The 21,159-nt window shown below is 41.7% G+C and overlaps 1 protein-coding gene across 1 annotated transcript in view; it reads right to left on the reverse strand.

The window, feature by feature from the left end:
• The window catches only part of LOC126051298 (poly(rC)-binding protein 3-like), a 520,061-nt gene that overhangs the window by 148,479 nt on the left and 350,423 nt on the right, over nt 1–21,159 (reverse strand). The window lies entirely within an intron of this gene.

Raw genomic sequence — 21,159 nt, forward strand, 5'->3', positions numbered from 1 at the left:
ACGTGCGCAGGCTCGCAGGACCAAAACCACCCGCAAGATTTCCAGCCTTCCTAGTTTGAGCAGGGACAGAAATGTTCTTTCTTTCGACAAAGAGCTTTCAGTAACCCAGAGCGCACAGATGCAGAACGGTAACACCGACACAAACAATACAGACTGAGCGTTGGGCCACCGAGGATGGGGGGGGAGCAAAGCAGAGCCCCCCAATTCTGGCACTGGCAGGGTAGATGTCCATGTAGCCCAGCACAGCAGCTGGAGGTGCTTGCAAGATATTGCAATATAGCTAAATAAACCCTGGCAATTCCACCGCCTGATCTTTACGTAGCGTCCTGCTTTTACTTCAAGCGGGGCCAAGCTGGGCGTCCGCAGCAGCAGTACAGACATGTGTTGTAAAGGAGCGGACAGAACCTTTGCTGAAGGAAAAAAAAAAAAAAAAAAAATCCTCAACAACAAAAAACCCTCCAGGTAAGCAGGAAAGGATTTTTAGGCTAATGAGCTTACCTGGGAAAAACATCACCTATGACTTAAATAGCTGCATAGTTGTAACTGAGTAACAAGACAGCAAAAATAAGTCACTACTGGAGTGAAATGAAAGCTTGTGTGCACGGTACAAAAAGCTAGCCAGCCAGGCAGATGAATAAATTGGCGGAACTGAGCCACTGATGCCAGAAGTCAAAGAAAAATATCTTTCTCTCTGCATTTTGGGTGGTTTATCTTTCACTTCCTGGATCAGCTAGCATTACAGAGTTCAAAGAGGAAAAAAAAGGTTACAAAAATAAACAATATTTTCTCATTTTGCTCAAAGGCCCTGTTTGAGTTGATCTGTCTTGACCTGGCCCTCGTTGTTTTGCATGCTGCTTTCCTCCACCAGCTTTTCCAACCTATGGATAGAAATGGTGGAAGAATCTTGCAACCTCCCTTCAGGATGCTGAAAATGTAACATGAAGAAAACCGCATGTATTGAAATATTCCTTGCAGAGAGGTATTCAGAACGGCTCTCCTTGGTAAGCTTGAAAGTATTCAAAATGCCATTTGCTTTACAGATCAAAATGCTGTGTTTGATGGTAAATCTAAGAGACAGATGACAGAAATCTCCATGAGCAATGTCCCCAAAATAAAATGTATAAAGAAAAGATACTGCTTAGTTTGTAAACAATTTAGTGTATATTTGCAATTTTAAACTGTTTATAAAATATTCCACCAATAGATCAGGGTAAGGCTTCTTGTTTTACAGAAAATTATGACTATTACCTGGAAGTGATTTAAGTTAACTCATTATGGAAATGGAAACCCGGATCAGATGCATCGGGTCCTCGCGTTTGACATAATTTCCTGGAGAAGCAAGGAAATACATGGAAAGCTATCCTCAAGCACTGGTTGAAGTTTTCCCTTAAATACTGTTTTGTTTGATAAGTGAAAACTGACAACACCACCAAATCATCTACTATTAGTGTTCTTTTCTTTTACATGTCCCTGCCCTTGGAAAAAAAAAAAAAGGATTATGCTATTTCTTTGTCTGAATAAAATGTTGCAGTTCCGGAGATAAAGACTTATTCAGCTGAGCAATTAAATAGCTAAATAAATGAATCAGCAGAGCAGAAGTGACAGATTTAATTACTGCTTAGAGCTAGGAAGGGGAACTAATTATGGGGTTCATGAACCACATGCCATTCTTCTCCTTAAGCATGTGCTTCGAGTCTTCTGGATCAAGCTCTGTAAATGCAGTAGCATCATGAACCATATTTAAAAAAAAAAAAAAAAAAAGGAGAAAAAACAAAAAAAAAAAAGAAAAAAAGCCATCCAAAATTTAGAAATTAAGTCTAATTTTTGAAGAAAGAATAGTCAATACTCTGCTTTAAAAGCCCATGTTCAATTGACTCGATACTATGAGTTAGAGAAACTTTCTTTTAAGTAGATAAACACTAAAAATGTAGTTCTCCAAAAACTGAAAGCACAATGAAATTCACTGGTTGTGAATAAACCAAAGATTGCAACAGAAAGCTGCGGTAATTGAGGCATAAAGCATACAGCTATATCAAGTGATTAGGAGCCCTGTTCCTCAGAAAGGATCTGTAACTGGGAAGCCTGAGAAAGCTGCTGATCCTACCTCTCTTCTGCTTTGGTCAGCCCACCTCAGCAAGCAATAAAGTTCAAAAAAAAAAATTTTTTTGGCCACCAACTGCAAAGCCACTAGCTGTGGAAAAAAATGTGCCTTGGTTTTGCCTTTTGCCCCATTTCTCTACTTTGTATTTACTTTACCATCCTAATTTTATTCTTGTTTGATAAGACTGTCAATACCAATTATTTAAGCTTCATATTAACATCATGAGCCTTGTGGTATAATACCAGAAACATAGAACTCCTTCCCTCAGTAGTGGGAGGGAGAAAGAGGAAAAAAACCCACACGTACTGCATTTGAATCACATCGTTCACTGAATCTCAAAATTTTGGCGAGTTTATGGCTATCTTATACAGATGAAAAGAGACAGGTATCATTTCCGAAAAGAAGAAAGCTCCAAGCTATGTTTAAAAAAAAGAAAAAAAAATAAATAAAAAAAATTACTGGAGATAAGAGAGAAGTCTTTCATTCATAGCCAGTGGTTTTCTAAAATTAAAATTTCAGTCTGTTGTGATGTCTGTTTTAGCATAATTTTAAAAATCAACATTTGCCTCTTTTCCTAAAAATACTGTGAAGAAAGAGATAAATAACTGCACCGTTGACTTCCTACACCATTCTGAAAAACAATCAGACCTTCTACTCCACTGACTTTGAAAATTTTTAAAAAGCAGGACACGATGCAAAAAATAAAATATCTTATGGCTGGGAAAGATCTAAATCTACCCCAGCTATAGCCATATTCTCCTTCTACACAACCAGTAATTTTGTCAAAATTAAAATAATCGTGTCCAAACCCAGAAATGTAGGCTGATCTCTGGGAAAGCTCACTGGACAATCACAGGTGCCGTCATCTTCCAAGATTACGGCATCAGCTCTGCTTGGCTGAAATTCTGTTCTCTGAAGGCAGCCAAAACCAAGGTCTATTGCATCAATAAAGTCCAAAATAAATCCAATCTTGAAAATCAGTGTCTGGGCTTCTGTATCAAGGGACACTGTATCTGCAGGGAACCAGGAGCACTGTACATCCAAGATAAGGTAAAACCAGGATTTTTTTTTTTTTTTTTTTTTTTTTCTCAAATGAAATTATGGTATAGCTCTATAAAAGTGACATCCCTTGCCTCGAATTCCACTGCAGCTAGATCAGACGAAAATGCACCTTGTACCTAGACACACAGCAAAGCAGAGAGGAGCCGATCTTCAAAAAGGACACTATATCTGAAACATTACGTACAAGTTGCAGTAGCACTCATACCACACGATTTTTAGAGCATCTGTTATCCACGTTAATAAAGTGTGATGTCTCTAAAAAGCCACTAAGGTACCAGTGATCGCAAAACTTGCAGAATACATGCACAACTGATATCTCATAATAGAGATATTATGGTTGTATAAACAACCTCAGTGGAGCGTGAGGAGTCGAGAAGGGTCCCGTGGGCAGGGGCAGCTAGTCGGCGGACTGCCAAAGGACAAAGGTGGTGCACGACTCTTCTGGTCTCGGGAGGCAAAATCACCTGTATTTTTCTGACAGTCCCTGATAGCTCACATGGAACCCACCGTTTAAGTATCTGAGGCGTCCCTCTCAAGACAGGACGTGATCGACATTTGCATTTGCATCCAAAACCACAGCCCCAAAGGAATACCGGGCGTTTGGAAGTGGAAGTCACGCAGAAGTGAGCTTGCCACCTGGGAAGAAGGCTGATTCCATGAACCCCCCCACCTTCTGCTCTCCCCGCAGGGCAATGCAAAAGAAATCCCTCGCGGGATACTTGAAACAGGAGTCAGGGTTAAATATAGACCAGAAGCTCATTTGTCATGGTTTTATTTATACCCTTTTGCTCTCAATCTTGCACTTCGATGTTTGTCCTTAAGTCCCGCTTAACGTAATTTTGCAGTTTTTTACCACCCAGCCAGCGTGGTGCAGTGGAGAGACAGGATGAAACAGAGTGAAACCAGTGGGTTCTCAGTAGAAAACAAAGAAGGGTGCACAGGGTGTCTTGAGACATGACTGTCTCCTCCGGCAGGGTCATAGAAGACCAGAGCTGGCAAATATTTCTTTCCTGTTTTCAAAGGATCACTGGGGGACGGATGGGAAGGGAGGAAGGACCTCACTAGCAGGGAAAGGATTAGCCCTAACAGGCACGAACTAATTCCTCTCCTGCGAGAAGCAGATGGCAAAGCAATATTCCACAGTTCTGGGTGAGCCCTGGGTTTTCAAACAGGCTCCGACACCGTGTCTGGTTGTTGCAGGGAAGGTAGAAGGTCATTTTTCACTGCCATGGGGAGCGTGACAGTTTATCAAAGCTACCCTTGGGAAAGTTTGCTTGTGATGATTTACAAAAGAGGTGACTAAGTATGCCAGTGGGTTGCTAGTTGACTGGTAAAAAGCAGAAATTACTGTGTTTTTTGTATAAAGTCTAAATAACATTTATACACTACTAATCACAGAGCTAAAAATAATTTAAAATCACCCACCATTTCCTTCTTTTAAAACCCAAGTGATTTGTTGGGGGTTTTTTTGAGTGCCCTATTGCATTTTCCTCATAGTTCATTGAAGACTAGAAGCAAACATCCAGTCTTCACTGAGGACTACTATAAAAAACAATCAAGCTCCTTGACAATAATGACAACTGAAATAACAGGAGCCACTGTCCAAACCAAAAGCTGAAGTAGGCATCCAGCCATGATGCCCAAAGGGTTTTCACTGAGAAGGGCAAGGATGCCTGCACACAAACGTCAGAGCTTGCTTACGGTTGGAATAAATTTTATCTGAGAAAAAACAGAAATATGCCAGAAATAGGGGGAGCGAGGAAGCATGTGAACTGGCTAGAGGGCAGCCCTTGAAGACTGAGCCTGACCAAAACTCAGAGTCGGTTCCTCCTTTCTCCTACTGCAGTGGCACATCAAAGAGGAACAGCCATAAGAAGTATGAAATAAGGAGTAAGAAATCCAATCCTCACGCGCCTCCCAATACAGCTCCTGACCTAATACAGATGACAAAAAGGGGGATTATAATACGGCGCACGGTGACGCTTTTTGAACAATTAGAATAAAAAGCTGTCTTGATTTGTAAAAACAGAGAAGCAGTTACGTTGTAAAATTCTGTCACTTTGAAAAACACTGGCTGCGATGTGAGGGAATATCACAAGCACAGGATGGACCAAGAGAACAATTAACAGATCTAAAGGAACAGATCAATTCCATCACTTAATGTCTGAGGTTTGCCAACTTAAAGGAACAGAGCTCCAGGGCACGAAAACCGGTCACACAGTTGTGGAACAGCCTTGGGAAGTTCCACTTCTAGACTCTGAATTTAGCTACTGAATTTGTAATCTCTGGAAATTCCTACAGCAGGAGGTATAGAAATTACCAAGCCCAAAATCCCCAAAACACAGGGAGGTTGAAAAGTTGAAACTGAACCACATTTGTGGTTCAAATCCCAAATGCAGACAGTGATGGCAGAACACCTGTCCATCCATCCTGAATGAAAATTTTTTTTAACACTCACCTGTAGAATTCACAACAAAGAACTTGAAGGACAAAAAGGAAAAACTGAGATAGCCAGGAGCGGAGAATTAAATGCTGATAACGTCACCCGCATTTTGGAACAAGTAGCACGGTACATACAACATTGAGTCCAAGGACGCTCCCTGAAATTCTAAATATAAATAACGCCGTGATTATTCCTCATTTAAGACCATAAACATTTTGCATGCCTTTTATTCTAGAGCTATCACGAGACTTTTCAACAGCTCAGACAAAATCGAGAGTCAGTCCTCCCAAAACAACAGATGGGACAGGGCCACCCCTGCCTGTCGCCGAAAAGTGGGGAATTGCAATGGAGGGATCTAGAGGATCCACGCTGCTAATCTGGCTGCCTCCCGGGACTGATACCAGTCAGCTCTCACAGCTGCCAGCACTGGGCATTCTACCAATAGTTTCCACTCCTACTTTAGGGGCAGCAGCAGTTTCAGACAACCTGTTTTTCCCTGTCCTAATATAGACAAAATTTGGGGGGGTGTGGATGTTAAGAGACGTGCACTTTGCTTTCCCAGCAGCCTTAGGCAATTTCTGCTTTGCCTGTGCTCAGAGCCAGGCCAGTTTGCTGCTGGAAGCTGGACTCAATTTAACTATGCTTCTTCTGCATTCTCAGGAGATTCACCAAAGACCATGTTCACCAGTGTCATCTCATAATTCTTCTGAGAGTCAGGGGCCTTGACCCTAAATGTGTGAAATCCACCTTGTGTCAGTCTTAATTCTGTCTCCAGGGACATGAGTATAATATCATTCTCAAAAAAGCAAACAGTTCATCTCTAATGATCACGAATTTTTTAATATGCTGTCTGTATTGTGCTCTTCAAGTTCCTTATGAGTTTGTGTGCAGCGAAATTCTTGATGTAAAAGACTACCGTGAAATATTTCAATATGCTGGTGCAACATAAGAGTTATCAGTGTGCCAGCATAGAGCTCGACTAGTTTGATCAGGAAACTACTGAAGAGCCGTAGAGTAAATAATAGATTTAAAACCAGGAACAGCTTTGAAGCGTGTATTGGCAGTTGCTCATTGTACAGTACCATCAGAACATGCGTTGCATCAATATTGGCAGATAACACTCAAATTTCAGTAAATATTAGTGTTTCGAGCTAGAGTTATTAAAGCCTTATGCGGGTATATTTGTTACAGCTTCTCTGACAGATTATACCGTTGTTGGCCAAGTCCACTAGCGTAGAAACAAGAGGAGAAAAATGCAGAACAATAGTTTTGGTCAACATAAAATCACACTTTGCTATATCAAAATGCCTTTTTATATCCAACTTCATATCCTACTTCATTCCATTACTCTTTTTGAAATGTCTGAAACTTTACTGGGGGAGAAATGCTTCAGTGGTGCTCACCAAGTTTAGACCCCTTCTCCACCTGCAGATTTCCACTGCACCCTCCTGAGATTCACTTTGTCTTTCAGTGCCTTAGCTCCATGGGCGTAAAATAAAAACCTTGTCCTACCTCACAGATTTGCTATTAGCACAGCCTGTTTAGATTCTGGAGCATTGCAGCACTATGGGAGAAAAATGGTTTATCTATGTACCATTTTGTGTGTACATTTTCTACTGAGCTTTTTTTTTTAAAAAAAACAACTAAATTTGCCGGTTGAACACTTGTTTTTTCATTTTATTTTCTAACTTCCATCACTTAGTTTTGCTTTGTACTGTGTTGTGTCTTCTCGTAGAGTCTTCTTTCTCCTTCAGTCACTTTTCTGTGTCATGTAACTGTGATGAAGTTTCTCTCCACACCTCTTCTCTCCACCATTGCATTCTTCTTATTTCTCCTATATTGCCAGGCTCTCTAGACTGAGAATAGATAACTATTCCCAAACTTATTCACATCTTTGTATCTTCTTCCTCATTGCTCTGAGCCTTTCTTTTCCTGTCTGTGTACCATCCTGCTTCTCCTCCCGAAAGAATTTTCTCCCTTTCCAGGGGTAAAGGAGAGCCCTGCACCAGCAAGCATTCATTGATGAGGAGGTAGGGAAATTAGAAAGAGTGACTGATCAGAGAGCTTTTATTCAGGATACATGTAGGCCTTTAGCTATGTGTAAAACACCTCAATGAAAAAGATAATGAGTGCTTCTGGGCAGGGATGGTATTTGCCTGAAATAAGCATTTCTCCAGTGCTCAGTTGGAAAAAGCTGCTAACCTTGCAGAGGGCTTAGAGTTGCTAGAGCTCAAACCCCAGGAGGCTTTAGAGCTAAAATCTTAGAGTTAAATCTTACATCTCGGACCCAACTGGGAAACAAAATCAAAGCTGCCGCATGCTAACGAAACACGTGGTTTACGGGCTGATCGCAGCCCAGGTGCTGATGGCTTCCAGCTACTTATTTCTTTGTCCTGTGCAGTGGACTTTCAAAAAGTGCAAGTCAGGAGCAACCAGTGCTGTCGTTTACCTTGATTTCACTCCGTTGGAGGATCTAGATGTGTCCTCAGAAAAAAGAAGTTAAAAGTCTCATTGTTAAACCTAGTTAAAACATGATGCTTACAACTGCAACTACAACTTTCAAAGAAGAACTCAGAATCCAGCAGAACTCCTAGAGTAAGAATAGATAATGTATTTATATATATAGTCATACTAATTTTTATATTTACTTCCTTTTCAGGGGTGCTCAGTGCATTTTAAAAGTTTGATAATCGCTCCGTTCCAAAAGGTAAGATGTCTCCTCTCTGCGAATCTGGAGAAACGTTAAAGTTGGCAATACATCGCTGGAAAGCCTTACGTTGTTAGGGCTCAAAACAGACCCACCATTTCTGTGCAGAGCAGCAGGCTCGGGGAGAAATCGGCACCTCTCCTTCTGGAGTGGCTCCTGAGCAAAAGCTCGCAGGACTCAATCCTGCAAGGCGCTGACATAATCTGGTAACACACTTTTTTGCTTCAGGGTGCAGTGCTCAGCCGCTGCCAGGATATACCCAGGAAACATGTCTGTATGCACCTCGAGGTTTACGAGAGACGGAACCGACCATTTGGAGTCTGCTGATGAGTGAGGAAATCTGGGCAGCTGCCCAAGGATGAAATTTGCCTCTGCTTTGGGGGATCTGCTTGCTATTCAAATCCCATCAAAGCATCTGGAAGCTTTGCTGTCTGTCTTCCTCACCTTTGGGGCAGGACATACACGCACACGCCTATATCCATATCTAAACCTCTGTGTATATCTGGGTATGATTTTCAGAAAACACACAATTTCATGATTTCAGACAATTCCTAGGACTCATCCCACTGAACTGTAGTGCAAGCTGCGCTGAAACCTTTAAAATTTCAGAGGTGATTATTTTGGTATGATCACTTTTTCATTTGTCTGTGTAAATTTTCCCAACCTGGTCTTTCCTCCTTCTGCTCCTTCTCTCACACCAACCCTTCCTTTCTCTATTCCTTTTTGCAGGTGGTTTCCCTTTGATTTTCCCCCCCCATGGTTTGAATTTTATGAGCACTCCCTTCCTATTTTAGTGCCTTTTCTGAGGGAACACAAAAGAGAAAGCAATTCAGAAAAAGAACCAAGAATTACTTTATAACTTTAACTACATACCTAATGTCAGATCATTTGGGGGGGGAAGGCAGGGAACACGGAAAGAGAAACTCCCCAGAGTTCTCACTTTTTTTCTAGACCATTTCAATACACAGCACAGTAAAGGAGATTACTAGAAGTTCTTCTGAAAGTGGAAGTCATTTCCCAATCAGAAAAATAGAAGAGAGTATCAACTTTGGCAAGTTAAATTTAATAAGCCCGGCCAAAAAAGATTTTGAAGAGCAATTTGCTAAAGGCATAAAACCAATAATAAAATGTGTTTTAAGCACATCAGAAACAGGAAGTCTGCCAGAAAGTCTGTAGGGCTGATAAGTAACTGGGTTAGGAAAGGGGAGCTCAAAAAAAGATCAGACTGTTCACCAGCAAAGTGAAAAGAATTCTTTACGCACGTGTTCACTGCGGAAGAGACTTTGGAGGTTCCTAGGCCCAAACCTTTCCTTCTGGGGAACAAGCCCCTTAAAACTGGTTAGACAATAGGAAACACATAGTAGAAGTAAATAGTCACTCTTCACAATGCAGAGGGACTTCTAGTGGATCAGCACAGGGAAATACAGAACATAGTCGCCGGTACTTTGGATAAGGCTGAATAGTGAGGTGACGGTTAATCACACCAGATTATTTAGGGCAGTAAAAGCCGAAGGTGACTGAAAAAGTGCAGAAAGGTCTCAATTCTGTATGATCGGTGATAAAACTGTGGATGAGATGTAATGCTGACAAATGCTGAATCCAAAATAAAACCATAGCATCCTAACTACGAGTACCCAGTGATGAGCTTTAAGTTAGCTGTTACCACTCTGAAATATGGCTACTGCAACTGGAGAAATCATGTACCATTCTACGAAAACATCAGCCTAAAGCAAATGGAATATTATGAACTATTAGGAAAATGAAATGAAAGAGAGCAATCTTACTGCCACAGAGAGAATGTGCCTTATCTTCTAAGCCCTGAGGGACTCACCTGAAGTAGAAAACAGAGACAAGGATGATAAATAAGATAATTGACGGTAAGGGACAGTATCTGCGTGAGGAACAATAAGCAGGTAGGGATAACTCTGGAAAAGCGATAACTCAGAAAAAAATGCCAAAACCGCTAACATCATGTGCCACACTGAGAAGGGTAAAACAGAAGAGGCTCTTCACCCCTACTAGTAATACAAGAAGGAAAGAGCAGCAAACGAAATGGTGGAGTGTCAGATTAAAGCTTAAAAAAGCAAATATGGGTTTTTTATAGAATGAATAATTAAGTTACGGAATAAAGCATTAGAAGATATTGCAGATGTTAAAAGCCTGAATAAAATAAAAAAGCAATGAAACAATTTCATGGGACATCCCTCTCCCGCACCCAATATTTATTAGAAACAAAGGTATAATTTCTAGCCAAGTCCCTAATTTCAGAGCAGGAAAGGCTGAGAAGAGTACTGGAAAACGTACTCCCCTAACGCTGCCATCTTACGATCTTGAAATATATGTTATTATCTATGTTCAGAAAAATATACCAGGCCTGTCAGTTGGGTCCAGCAGAGCCGTTTTTCTGTTCTTACCCTCGGGAGAGCTGTTCTCTGAGCAGAAGACCTGCACAGAGGCGCAGGGTTGCCCAATGAACCACTAACAACGCGTGTCAGGACAGCAAAAGGGAGCCAGAGGGTTTCTCATCTCATGCTGGGAGCTCTACGGCATCTGTACCCAAGCCTCTGAGCTCTCTAAGCCTGGATATTCACCTGGTACAGTCAGAAGCTCTGACTACCACTCTGGCTGCCACCAAAACTAGGGGTTTATTTCACGCCGTAATGTAGGTTTTCCTCGGAGGAGTTCTGGAACCATAAGAGGAAGAACAAGGCCTTGCCCTCTTGAGAAAAACCCCTTCTGCTCACAGATCCATTGGACAGTAGAGTCCCTTATTTTTAGGTAGGTCTTGATACACAGCTAGTGAAAGATTTTGAAAGAGAAATCGCTGCCTGTATTCTGGAATGAAAGATCCCACCAAACTCCACAACAATTTCTTCCCTTCATTTCCCCAAACCCCGAGGCCTATCAGATTTATTCTCTAAGCAAAAGAATATTTGCAAAGACTGAGAAAACTGGTGAAGAAAGTTGTGTGCATTTTAAGTAGAATAAAAAAGCAAGACAGAAAAATATTAAAATATATTTAAGTTGGATTTGCCCAGGCTAGTAAATCACCCAAACTGACCTATTTTTACCTTGTTTACAGGGTCTGCAGAACTCTTCACTTGTGTGGATTAAACATGCTTCACTGAGCTTTTTGTTCTATTTAACAAAAACCACAATCCATTCTGGCAGCCTGGTATACATGACTACTTGTGCAATATTTCCTAGCAGCAATGACTTACATTTTGGTAATAATAACGATCTGCATTTTCGCTGTTCTTTTTCTTCAGAGTGCCCCAGGAATATTATTTAAATCCTTAAAGCAGACACTTAAGTAAGCAAAACCAGATTCTGTTGGAATTATCACGTTGGAAGGGAACTTTGGGCCTCATCTGGGCCCACCCAAGCAAGATCAGCTTTGAAGTTACATCCGAGTTCAAAGGTCACTCAGGGACTTGCACAGTCAACTTTGTCATATCTCCAAGAATGGAGATGCCACAGACTCTTCGGGTACCTGTGCCAGTATTTAACCTCCCATCAAGGCAAGAAAGATTTTTCTGATACTTACACAAAATTTCTCATGTTGCAATTTTTGGTTGTTGCCTCTTGTCCCATTATGGTGCACTGCCTAAAAGAGTCTGGCTTCACCTTCTCCGTACATTGCCAGTGCGTAGTTTAAAACAATTAAGATTTCCCCCTTATTCTCATCTTCAGGCCGAACAAACCCCGTTCTGTCAGCTTCTCCTTGTACGTCCTGTGCTCCAAGAGACTCTTTCCAGTACGTCAATGTTGATCTTGAACACGGGAATCCAAAACAGAACATAGTCCTCCATGCAGGGTCTCACACGTGCCAAGCAGAGAGCAAACAAGAATCACTTCCCTCAACCTGCTGGCTACGTTCTTGCTAGTACAGCCCAGGATGCAGTTGACCTTCAGGATGCACGGTTGGCTCCTGTTGGAGCTGGTGTCTGCTGGGACCCCCAGGACTATTTACGCGAAGCTGCTTTGTAGCCAGGTGGTGCCCAGCCTGTCCTGCTGCATGGACTTGTCCTGCCTCAGGTCCAAGAATTTGCATTTGCTTGTTCCAAACTTCCAAAAGTTTCTGCCAGGTTACTTCTCCAGCTTGTTAAGAGTCCTCTGAATGGCAGCCCTGCACTCTGGCACATCATTAATTGCTCCCCTAATTAGGTATCGTCCATGAGCTTACTGAGGGTGCATTTCATCCCATCAGCTATGTTTCTAGGGAAGACGTGAACAAATGTCAGCACCAGGATTGACTCCTGACAGATGGTACTAGAAACCACTCATTAATTGGACTTTATACAACTGATCACAACTCTTGAAGCCTCACGATATGGCCAGCAGCGCACTCACCTTGTAGTCCACTTCTCAAGTCCATGTCTCACCAATTTGGCTGCAGGAATACCACGTAACAGGCCTTGCAGAAGTCAAGGTAAATAACGACTGCTCTTCCTTCACCCATCATACCAGCCATCTCCTCAGAGCAAGCTCTCAGACTGACCAGCCACAATTTGCCATTTGTGAATCCGTGCTGGCTGTGCACAATTGCCGCCTTGTCCTGCACGTGCTTGGACATGGTTTTCAGAAGGGTTTTCTCCAAAATCTTCATGGAGACTGAAGGGAGCTTTACCAGCAGATAGCTCCCCAGATAATGCTTGCCTTTTCCCAGTCCGCAGGAACCTCTCCTGATCCCTAGAGACCTTTTGAAGAAGATACAAAGCAGTCCTCGCAGTGACCTTGGCCAGCTCTCTCCACATCCTTGGATCCGTTCTCTCTTGTCCCACAGACTTACGTATGCTGAGTTTGCTTATTTGGTGACTAACTCAATCTTCCCCGATCCTGCCTGAGAGATCGGAGGACAGAACTTGGCAGTAAAGAGCAAAGCAAAGAAGCTGCCGAGTTGCTCGGCCTTTTCTGTGTGCTTTGCTACCAAGTCTGCTGCCTTGTTTCACAGCCCCGCATCTTCCTTAGGTGTCCTTTTGATTCCACCTCTAAAAGCTCTTCTTGTTGCCATTCCCATTCCTCACCAATTTCAAACCCAGCTGAGCTCTGGCTTCCCTAATTCCCTGCCTACATAGCCAGAAAATGCTCTCCACTGCTCCCGAGTAGCCCTCCTTAGCCTCCTCTGCCCTCTTTTTTGGCATTGGAGACCAGGCTGGAGCTCCCTGCCCGCCTGATGTGCCTGGGTGACCGCCTGGGCCATGCCCTCAGAGAGCAGCATCCTCTACGGGTCCCCGTCCCCTTCCCCTTCAGGGCAGCCTCCCCATGGGAACCTGCCAAACAGTTCCCAGAATGAGCTGTTGAACCCTCTATTTTCGTTTGCTCTTTATCATTCTGACAACTTCCCCTTTTTGCTCAAAGTATTGGTTCATTTCAGACAAAAGAGCTGCAAAAAAGGAAGTTTAAATGTAAAAAAAAAAAAAAAAAAAAAAAAAAAGAAATGGAAATTAACCTTTTTATCTATCAAAGTCAGTTTAGATGGATCTGAACTTTTACAAGAAGCTGTAGTCACTACATTGTGTTCACTAAGCCGAAAAAAAAAGTAATGGATTGGTGATGCTTAATGATTATTGACTATAAATAATGTAAATTATTAGTAATTTTAAATATTGATTTGCATACAATGATCCATGTCTAAGTCTGACAATATGGCTGGAAAATAAAATCAAGCGAGATTACATATCCCCCCCCCCCCCCAACATGTCACAAATTTTTCTTGCTACCTGTCAACAGCCGTTTCACTTTTCACCAACCTAGTCTCGCCTCCTTTGCAAATCACAGTGCTGCCTAATTTGAACATTCCATGATCATGTTTTTTAGTCCTAAATCATGAGCCTGTGAGATGTCCAATTACTGCCTCTGTGATTTTATTCATAAAAGACAAGCAAGAGGGAGAATACTGGGTTTTTTTTTACTCCCACCTGTTATGCTAAGAGAAACTAAACAAGTGTTTGACAGGTAAAAATATAAATGATGAACCCCCAAATTAAAACACTATCGGAATTAAATCCACATACGTTTGTGAGAGTTTGGGCAAGTTCCAGAAACTGACAGCATTTTGCTTTTTCTTTGACATGTATAGTATGCTCCAAAAGCCTCCATTAAAATGCCATGTAATTAACTTAGGATACAAGAGATAAAACAGTGAAGAGAACAACAAAGATAATTTGTCATCAGGATTTTCATTAAACCCCCCAGTATTATAGGAATTAATTTCAGCAGTGCTTTGCCCTGATTATTGCCTGTCAGACAGTATACAGGGACCCAAAGGGATATTTGAATGGGAGCCCTTTGCAGAATCTCATCCTGCATCAGCTTTATGAAGGTGAGTGGTTTAGCTACATTGACTGTAATTCATCATCTGTATTTTAATATTGCAAAACCTGAAGACTTTGCTCTGGTTTTAACTTCCCTGAGCATTACTATTTTCCAGGAAATGTTACACTGATAATAGCTTTTCCTGACACACATTGCCATCTCCATCTTAGACAGGGAGAAACATCAACGTGTTTCAAAGTCACAGTAGTCGTTAATTTGTCACTTTTGTTCCCCAGCCCTTACAGTTTGCTACATAGTGTTGTATCACACAGGCACACAAACCTTGTTGGCCACGGCAAGGCGAGAACCAACTCCGATTTCAGATTCTGAATCGTCCTACCACCTGTACAGCATTAGGCAGTGTTCTTATCCAGCCTTCGTTTTTTTTTTTATTTTTTCCAAAATGTTCCCCCTGTAAAACAGACGACTTTGAAGTCTGCAACACATTCTAAAATAATGACTAAACACTAATCCACTAACATATTAAAGTGGCACTTGAGAATTTGGCAGTATCACTTGAAATAACCTCTCAGCCTACTGATGTCTCTCTCAGTATCCCGTGTTTCCACACATAGTTGATGAATACAATTATTTGAACTAATCCGTGCCTATACTTTGCTTCACACAGTATTTCTTCCATGAAAAGCAAATGATGCAACACATACGGCTAACAGGAAGGAAACCTGTAATGCAACATATAGTAAAAAATTCAGTTTCTATAACATTTTTTCCTTCAAGTTATCTATAAGTATTTTTATAAACAATCTCACCTTAAATCTGAGAGTGCCATTGTGGACTGTATTACAGGAATTACTTTGGTCACTTTTGGCCAAAGCAATGCAGGATTTCAGTGTCACACATGGGGGCAGGGAGGGGGGAGCAGATAGACAAATCAAACTCACCCCTACAGCATACACGAGATACGCAACGTTACTGAGGAACAACAAGCTGCAATATTGTACGATGTCTTCTAAAATCATGCTAAGGGAACACAGAGGTAATTGGACGTTGCCTTGAGTTCTTTTTGTTCATTGGCGGGAATTTATGATTTATTCTCTGTAAAAACTTGACTGAATAATGTCTGTGGTGCACACAGCTGCCTATAAGGCGTGTAGACAAAGTGTCTTTTATGGCTTAAAAATTATTAGGGGATCAAGATCCGCCTAGCTCCTCGAGCTGAATAAAATGTGGCTGAAACCAAAGGACTAAGCTTTCGATTCTCCCTCTTTGAGTGGGGAAAATGAAGGTGGGGGGTGTCCTCATCCTTAAGCAGTATTTCAAACAAAAAAGCAGCATTCTCTAGCATTGTGCTTTACAAGTTGTGTTGGTTCCCTGCTTTTCCAACAGTTCCCAGCTTTCCTAAGAGCTGTACCAATAGGCTACAGGTATCGGGTTCAAACCTGCTTTGCTTGCACCTTCTGTCATAATCACATTATGAGATGACGCGTACATTCATTTGGCCATAAGGGAATGCTTAGAGAATTCAGGTTAAGAAGATGACTCAGTTTCCTTATTTAGATGGAAAATTCTGACTATCTGGCACATCAAGCTAGTCATTAAATAACAAAATGTGCCACCTCTCTTTCTTCTCTCTGTCCTCATTTTTCCATTCCCAGTTTCCTGGTCGTTCTCTCACCGCACATTTCTCCCAGTCTGTTGATCCCTTTTCTCCTCTTTGCTACTCCTAGACTTGCTCTTCCTCCTGTTCCTCTTTAGTTTTCCTATACTATCTGCTATCCTCCTTCTCCTTTTATTCACATCCAGCCTCCCATGGTGTTCCTTTTCATGGAACACATATACATGGCAGGAAACCAGCAGCTTTCTCATTTTCCATTACTTTACGTAGAGAAAATCTGTGCCATTACATAGGATCTAAACCCAGTCTATAGCAATGCCCCGTTCACCAGGTGCCCCAGAAGCAAGGGGCCACCATTTCTTTTGAATGTCCTGCAGCCCACGGAGCTGTTCTAGCCAGGAACAGGTCCCATAAGTGACATGCATGACAGTGGCTCCATGCTAAACAGCAGGTCTTGCTCTTCCCTGAAACTCTTCAAGGCTGCTAGATGTGTAAAACAAGTTATGTTGGGTCACACAAAAAGTGTTTTCCCCCTCCTCTCCCAGTGCTAGATTTGCCTTTTAAATTATTAAAGCTACTCATCAGAGCTAGTTCTACTGGGCAAGGCCTAGGGCTTCTGAACACAAAGATATCACAGGCATGAAAGCATTTCTTTTCTGCCACAATGGAGCCATAGAATGGAACCTAAAATAAAAAGTAGAAAATCTAGAGACAGAACATTGGATTTTTCTCTTTCATTTTTCTTCCTTAGATGTAATACCCATTAAATCAGCCAGTATGTAGGCAACCTCTTATTTAAACTAGAATTATGGCAATTGCATCCACTCCACATGGAAACATATTGAGTAGTAATGGCTAATTATTTCAATGGACTGTTTTCCAATCAATAATTATTACTCCCAGATATTGATTGTAACCCATATCTTTGAAAATATCAACAATTATTGCTAAAAGACTGAGTAGTTCCTATAGCGGAAAACATACACATTAGGAGAGAAGAATTAGTCAAAATTATACGCATTCTGCAACACAGAAAATCTATTAGCACACACAAATTAACAAGCTACTTTGTGTTTCCAGTCAGAGCACCACGATAGTCTGTGACTGGTAATCTAGAGCACAAACAAAGCTGTGAATTTGCCATGCTAAAGTGCCACCATTGATATTCCTACATTTACTGTGCCTTGCTTAAATGAACTAGTCCAAGAGGAAGGTGGTTGGATGATGCTTACTTACATTTGGATAGTACCCTTTATGTACCAGCTATAAGCTGTTGTCACAAGAACGGCGAGGACTCCCTCCAGATTCATCTCCCGTTTTCAACGCAGCCACACCAGTTCTGCTTTCAGGGCAACACCATGGCTGCAGGGACATAACTTGCTGAAATTACCTTAATTATGCTTTCTCTCACCTTTACAGATGCTGCTGATACCAAAGACGACTCTTTGCAATCCTATCCTTGGAAAAGGTACAGAGAAAGCCTTCCACACCACCCTTTTTTTAACAAATCTGTCTTGCTAGACTTTGGGTTATAAGAAATCTGAAGCAATTTCTGTTCACTATGTAAAACTAGGGCAACAGAAATGTGATTGTTAGCAATGTGACAAAATACATTTAAACCTCTGGCAATTAATGAAAAGCACTAGTTTCTCAGTTCAGAAGTATCACAAAATCACACTTTCCACTGGCTTCAGTGGGAACTCTCACCTGGATGTAATTCTGCCCTTACTGCCTCCGTACTGACAGACTTCTCAGCACTTAAAGTCATCCGGGCAACAGGGAGGCTTTGTTAACTCCATGAAAACCTGGGATTACCTTAAGTGTTTTTTTTTCTTTTTTAATTTTTTTTTTTTTCATTTTTTTTTCTTCTTCCAGCAATCGGTGCAATTTTCAGGAATTAGAGTGCATGGGCTAGAGGAACGCTGATGTGCTTTTCTATATATCTTACGGTAATCAGGATAGGAATGTCGCACAGTTGTGTCTCCCCTTTCACGGCAGGAATGTGAGGAAACTACAAAATATTGCAATATACACCAATGTCACTGTAAGTAGAATTTGACTCGCAGGACTTTTTTTTCAACTGAAAAATCAATAAACATCAAACAATTACAATACGAGCAACTTTTCCCAGCACAGCCTGTAATGAAATTGTGCTTTAGACATAAGGCTAATGCAAGCCACATTTTAGCCATGTTTTGGAGTTAGCAAAAGGCAGAGTTCTCTAGAATTACCCACTACCACCATGGCATAACCTGAAATTTTTTTCTTCTGTCTTCCAGATGCATTTTCAGTTATTCTTTTATTTCTTTACTTATTTTACTCCTTGCCATATTCTCTGGATAGGGTGCAGTTTAAAAACATCTCTGTTTTGATTTACAACACAAGTCCAATAAATGCTTATATGCCTCTGACCATGAAATATTAATCTTTTAAAATACACACTGATGCTTTGAACCATCACAGAACTGATGGTGAAGGTGGTCAGAGCTTGTCTGAACCTGAGCTACCCAAGGCTGGGTCCTACTGTTTTACCCGAGGCAAGTGTGTAGATGAAAGTGCAGTTAAATAATAAAGATAACATATTTATACTACTTCGAATTGTTATTTCACTTGGCACTGCTCATTTGGAGTGAAAAAAGAAATCCTCCAGGCTTGTAGACATGCTTGGTACAGTAATTATGAGAAAGAAAAGAACAGCTGTTTGCTCTAGGTTTCAGAGTCAGTTCAGGCCGCTAACATCTGAAATCGGGAAAGCAGAACAGTGTCCAGCAATGAGAAAAGATCACCCTGTGTCTGACTTTAAAAAAAAAGTACGCAAAGCCCATGTTGCCTACAGCGGGCCATATCCATGGTCTGGATAGTGAAAATAATACAGCCCTCCTCTTCCAAAAAAAAAAGCAAAGCTGCGCACATCACCACCGCCTGGCTCGGAAGGGAGACGAAGGCAAGGGATTGATCTGGAAAAGGAAGAAGGAAAACTACTTGCTGAGAAGATGCAGAAATACACATCCCTGTTGCCTGACACAGGAAAGAAGAACGGGTGCCGAATGCATCTATGGACGTACATCCTTCTACTTGCAGCACTACCCAAGCCAAGGGAAAACAACCAGCTGGAGAGAAACAAAGCAGAAAGAGATGGAAAGTAACATAAATCCAGCCTATCCAATGCAATAAAAGCTGAGGCAGATTTTTAAAGGAGTTCAGCACCAACGATAAGGGTTCTGTCCTGCTAACAGGTCTCCTGAGCTCTTCGAGATGGCGGGGGATAGAAGAGGAACAGGAGAACAGTTTTGAAAGCTTAGCGAGATTGCTGGTGCGGTACCTTATACCGCGTCCTAACGCAGCGTCTCAGCCTTTGTACAGGGCCCCTGAGAACACCCTCGCAATGCCACGTGAAGCACTTCATAGGGTGACACAGCTTACTGTAGATGTAGGGGTTACAATTTACGGAATCCAGCCCCGGGCAGCGTGAGTCCTGAACTGGGCTGCTGCGATGCAGGGCTGAGCACTACGGACACTCACTCTCTGGCTTAGCTACTTGGGTTCCTCCAAGTAGAGCGAGAGTCCATAAATCCCTAGAGAGAAGACACGCTCAGCGGGGAATTGAGTGGCTGACAAACAGCTGAATGGAAACACCCCACGGAGCGGCTAGCGCATCTATGCGGAGCCATATGTGGGCACAGCAGGGTAAAGGCAGCGTCATCTCCTGCCACGGGCTGTATTAGCAACTATGTTGGAATCCTTTGCTCCAGAAATACCCACTAAATATCCCGGTTCAAAAGATAGATATAAGCAAACATTGCATGGAGGTGCGCTCTTACAACATTAACGCAGGGGGGATTTTGCAGTAGTATGCCTTGGCATTTCATAACATTATCTGACCACTTTCCCAAAAGAAGAACAACAACAACATACAGAAATAAGTGGTTTTGCTAAAGGTACAGTGATCATGAAGGAAAAAACCCATAAAATCCAGACACATAACAACTGTTTGGGATGTTTCCTGGCCTAAATTGCAGCTCTCCTCATGTCTAATATCTTGGATGCAGAAGATAGTTAATGATGATCATAAAATAAAATACTGAAACGACTATTCAATTCCTATTCTCTGGCAGAAAGCGTGATGTTGGTTATTACTGGCCTTTCACGCTTCTCTAAGTCTTTAAAATATCACCTCTGACTTGACTGATGTGCTTTTGAAGTAGTTTGTTGAATCAGAATACCTCCACTACCACTCTACTACCAAGTTCCCTTCAGAGTTCCTGGCTTCTGTATTAACAAGTTTTCTTTCTTAATGTTTTCTTCTCTCCTGTGGTCAAGGCTTGGAAACGCTACTCTATGCGTGTGTGCAAGGACACAAGGTTCCTCTCAGTGATTTTATTTGAGCTCCTTTATTTAAGAAAACAAACATTGGGATTAATTAATTCTCAGATGTGACTTCCCAGCTGAGAAACTACATTTCTTCCCCTACTCCCTTTGTTAATTCTACTAATAAAGGTTATTGTGATATACTGGTAGAGAATTTAAACAGTAATTTTGTTGATGATACACTTTGCAGCGGAGAACGGATCTTCCTTTCTCGTCGTGAGAGTGGTGCTGCCGTCCTTTCGTGGTACACAAACGGTAAGGCAGCCAATCTGTTTGGATATTGCAGCAACAGGCTTCTGACTCCCGAGGACAAAAAGAGACTAATCAATCCTGTTCAGTATCTGGATTCCTCCTCAGGTGTCCAGGCTATGTTATCTTCTCCATATACTTAATTTTTCTTCTGGAGGAATCATCAGGGATTTCCTAGCAAATTACCAAACTGAACTCTTCAAACTCCTTAGGCCGTTCTGTAGCTGGGATTATGGAGCATTAGTTATCTACTGCCAGGTTAAGCTCCATGAGCTGCTGAGAGCACCTCCTAATCAACTCTTCTGTTCTTAACTGGTCGACTTACAGACTATAAA

The sequence above is a fragment of the Accipiter gentilis genome, chromosome 27 (genome assembly GCF_929443795.1).
Source record: "Accipiter gentilis chromosome 27, bAccGen1.1, whole genome shotgun sequence".
Classification (NCBI taxonomy): domain Eukaryota; kingdom Metazoa; phylum Chordata; class Aves; order Accipitriformes; family Accipitridae; genus Astur; species Astur gentilis.